Source organism: Drosophila takahashii, unplaced genomic scaffold (genome assembly GCF_030179915.1).
Source record: "Drosophila takahashii strain IR98-3 E-12201 unplaced genomic scaffold, DtakHiC1v2 scaffold_191, whole genome shotgun sequence".
Taxonomy (NCBI): Eukaryota; Metazoa; Arthropoda; class Insecta; order Diptera; family Drosophilidae; genus Drosophila; species Drosophila takahashii.
Window position 1 is genome coordinate 5001 of NW_027221690.1, and position 4678 is coordinate 9678.

At 36.5% G+C, this 4678-nt stretch overlaps 1 non-coding gene across 1 annotated transcript in view; it reads left to right on the top strand.

The window, feature by feature from the left end:
• LOC138914446 (large subunit ribosomal RNA) overlaps positions 1–3164 on the top strand; it is a 3955-nt gene extending 791 nt beyond the window's left edge. The window contains exon 1 of the ribosomal RNA XR_011420297.1: positions 1–3164. This exon is cut by the window's left edge and continues 791 nt beyond it. This is a non-coding gene — a ribosomal RNA (large subunit ribosomal RNA).
• Positions 3165–4678: the final 1514 nt, after the last annotated feature.

The following is a 4678-nucleotide window of genomic DNA, read 5'->3' on the forward strand; positions in this document are numbered from 1 at the left end:
GACCAAGGAGTCTAACATATGTGCAAGTTATTGGGATATAAACCTAATAGCGTAATTAACTTGACTAATAATGGGATTAGTTTTTTAACTATTTATAGCTAATTAACACAATCCCGGGGCGTTCTATATAGTTATGTATAATGATATTTATATTATTTATGCCTCTAACTGGAACGTACCTTGAGCATATATGCTGTGACCCGAAAGATGGTGAACTATACTTGATCAGGTTGAAGTCAGGGGAAACCCTGATGGAAGACCGAAACAGTTCTGACGTGCAAATCGATTGTCAGAATTGAGTATAGGGGCGAAAGACCAATCGAACCATCTAGTAGCTGGTTCCTTCCGAAGTTTCCCTCAGGATAGCTGGTGCATTTTAATATTATATAAAATAATCTTATCTGGTAAAGCGAATGATTAGAGGCCTTAGGGTCGAAACGATCTTAACCTATTCTCAAACTTTAAATGGGTAAGAACCTTAACTTTCTTGATATGAAGTTTAAGGTTATGATATAATGTGCCCAGTGGGCCACTTTTGGTAAGCAGAACTGGCGCTGTGGGATGAACCAAACGTAATGTTACGGTGCCCAAATTAACAACTCATGCAGATACCATGAAAGGCGTTGGTTGCTTAAAACAGCAGGACGGTGATCATGGAAGTCGAAATCCGCTAAGGAGTGTGTAACAACTCACCTGCCGAAGCAACTAGCCCTTAAAATGGATGGCGCTTAAGTTGTATACCTATACATTACCGCTAAAGTAGATGATTTATATTACTTGTGATATAAATTTTGAAACTTTAGTGAGTAGGAAGGTACAATGGTATGCGTAGAAGTGTTTGGCGTAAGCCTGCATGGAGCTGCCATTGGTACAGATCTTGGTGGTAGTAGCAAATAATCGAATGAGACCTTGGAGGACTGAAGTGGAGAAGGGTTTCGTGTGAACAGTGGTTGATCACGAGTTAGTCGGTCCTAAGTTCAAGGCGAAAGCCGAAAATTTTCAAGTAAAACCAAAAACGCAATATATACAAATCAAGCTAATATAATATACTTGAATAATTTTGAACGAAAGGGAATACGGTTCCAATTCCGTAACCTGTTGAGTATCCGTTTGTTATTAAATATGGGCCTCGTGCTCATCCTGGCAACAGGAACGACCATAAAGAAGCCGTCGAGAGATATCGGAAGAGTTTTCTTTTCTGTTTTATAGCCGTACTACCATGGAAGTCTTTCGCAGAGAGATATGGTAGATGGGCTAGAAGAGCATGACATATACTGTTGTGTCGATATTTTCTCCTCGGACCTTGAAAATTTATGGTGGGGACACGCAAACTTCTCAACAGGCCGTACCAATATCCGCAGCTGGTCTCCAAGGTGAAGAGTCTCTAGTCGATAGAATAATGTAGGTAAGGGAAGTCGGCAAATTAGATCCGTAACTTCGGGATAAGGATTGGCTCTGAAGATTGAGATAGTCGGGCTTGATTGGGAAACAATAACATGGTTTATGTGCTCGTTCTGGGTAAATAGAGTTTCTAGCATTTATGTTAGTTACTTGTTCCCCGGATAGTTAGTTACGTAGCCAATTGTGGAACTTTCTTGCTAAAATTTTTAAGAATACTAATTGGGTCAAACCAATTAGTTCTTATTAATTATAACGATTATCAATTAACAATCAATTCAGAACTGGCACGGACTTGGGGAATCCGACTGTCTAATTAAAACAAAGCATTGTGATGGCCCTAGCGGGTGTTGACACAATGTGATTTCTGCCCAGTGCTCTGAATGTCAAAGTGAAGAAATTCAAGTAAGCGCGGGTCAACGGCGGGAGTAACTATGACTCTCTTAAGGTAGCCAAATGCCTCGTCATCTAATTAGTGACGCGCATGAATGGATTAACGAGATTCCTACTGTCCCTATCTACTATCTAGCGAAACCACAGCCAAGGGAACGGGCTTGGAATAATTAGCGGGGAAAGAAGACCCTTTTGAGCTTGACTCTAATCTGGCAGTGTAAGGAGACATAAGAGGTGTAGAATAAGTGGGAGATATTAGACTTCGGTTTGGTATCGTCAATGAAATACCACTACTCTTATTGTTTCCTTACTTACTTGATTAAATGGAACGTGTATCATTTCCTAGCCATTATACGGATATATTTATTATATCTTATGGTATTGGGTTTTGATGCAAGCTTCTTGATCAAAGTATCACGAGTTTGTTATATAATCGCAAACAAATTCTTTAATAAAACGGTGCATTTATGTATTTTTGATTTGAAAATTTGGTATAACTCCAATTACTCAGGTATGATCCAATTCAAGGACATTGCCAGGTAGGGAGTTTGACTGGGGCGGTACATCTCTCAAATAATAACGGAGGTGTCCCAAGGCCAGCTCAGTGCGGACAGAAACCACACATAGAGCAAAAGGGCAAATGCTGACTTGATCTCGGTGTTCAGTACACACAGGGACAGCAAAAGCTCGGCCTATCGATCCTTTTGGTTTAAAGAGTTTTTAACAAGAGGTGTCAGAAAAGTTACCATAGGGATAACTGGCTTGTGGCGGCCAAGCGTTCATAGCGACGTCGCTTTTTGATCCTTCGATGTCGGCTCTTCCTATCATTGTGAAGCAAAATTCACCAAGCGTTGGATTGTTCACCCATGCAAGGGAACGTGAGCTGGGTTTAGACCGTCGTGAGACAGGTTAGTTTTACCCTACTAATGACAAAACGTTGTTGCGACAGCATTCCTGCGTAGTACGAGAGGAACCGCAGGTACGGACCAATGGCACAATACTTGTTCGAGCGAACAGTGGTATGACGCTACGTCCGTTGGATTATGCCTGAACGCCTCTAAGGTCGTATCCGTGCTGGACTGCAATGATAAATAAGGGGCAATTTGCATTGTATGGCTTCTAAACCATTTAAGTTTATAATTTACTTTATAAACGACAATGGATGTGATGCCAATGTAATTTGTAACATAGTAAATTGGGAGGATCTTCGATCACCTGATGCCGCGCTAGTTACATATAAAAGCATTATTTAATACAATGACAAAGCCTAGAATCAATTGTAAACGACTTTTGTAACAGGCAAGGTGTTGTAAGTGGTTGAGCAGCTGCCATACTGCGATCCACTGAAGCTTATCCTTTGCTTGATGATTCGATAATAAACATAAATTTAATTGTGTTTATTTTGTTTGGCTTTTTTAAGTCAGAATATATATATATATAAAATATATATATATAAAATAATAATTATATTTAAATAAATTTTATTTAAATATATTTAACAATGGTAGCCATATGTATCGTCATCCTATTAGTGACGCGTATAAAAATATTCTAAGTCCGAACATGCAAATAAGAGACATATGCAAGTATATGTACTTCTTAAGGTAGCCAACTGAATCGTCATCCTATTAGTGACGTGTATACAAATATTCTAAGTCCGAACATACAAGTAAGAGACATATGCAAGTATATGTACCTCTTAAGGTAGCCAACTGAATCGTCATCCTATTAGTGACGTGTATAAAAATATTCTAAGTCCGAACATACAAGTAAGAGACATATGCAAGTATATGTACCTCTTAAGGTAGCCAACTGAATCGTCATCCTATTAGTGACGCGTATAAAAATATTCTAAGTCCGAACATGCAAATAAGAGACATATGCAAGTATATGTACCTCTTAAGGTAGCCAACTGAATCGTCATCCTATTAGTGACGTGTATAAAAATATTCTAAGTCCGAACATACAAGTAAGAGACATATGCAAGTATATGTACCTCTTAAGGTAGCCAACTGAATCGTCATCCTATTAGTGACGTGTATAAAAATATTCTAAGTCCGAACATACAAGTAAGAGACATATGCAAGTATATGTACCTCTTAAGGTAGCCAACTGAATCGTCATCCTATTAGTGACGTGTATAAAAATATTCCAAGTCCAAACATGAGTTATATGGATATGAAAATAATATTAAGTTCTAGTATGGATATGAAAAAAAATGAGTTATATGGATATGGGAAAAATAACAAGTTCTAGTATGGATATGAAAAAAATGAGTTATGTGGATATGGGAAAAATAATAAGTTCTAGTATGGATATGAAAAAAAAAATGAGTTATATGGATATGGAAAAGAATACAGAGTTCTAGTATGGATATGGAAAAATGAGTTATATGAATATGGGAAAAATGATAAGTTCTAGTATGGATATGAAAAAATATTGAGTTATATGGATATTAAAGAAATAATAAGTTCTAGTATGGATATGGAATAAAATGAGTTATATAGATATGGCAAAAAATTTAATGTTCTAGTATGGATATGAAAAAAATTAGTTATATGAATATGGGAAAATTTATAAGTTCTAGTATGGATATGGGAAAAATAATAAGTTCTAGTATGGATATAAAAAAATATTGAGTTATATGGATATTAAAGAAATAATAAGTTCTAGTATGGATATGGAAAAAAATTAGTTATATTGATATGCTAAATAATGAGTTATATGCATATGGGAAAAATACTAAGTTGTAGTATGGATATGGGAAGAATACTGAGTTCTAGTATGGATATGGGAAAAATAATCAGTTCTAGTATGGATATGAAAAAATATTGAGTTTTATGGATATTGAAGAGATAATAAGCTCTAGTATGGATATGGAAAAAAT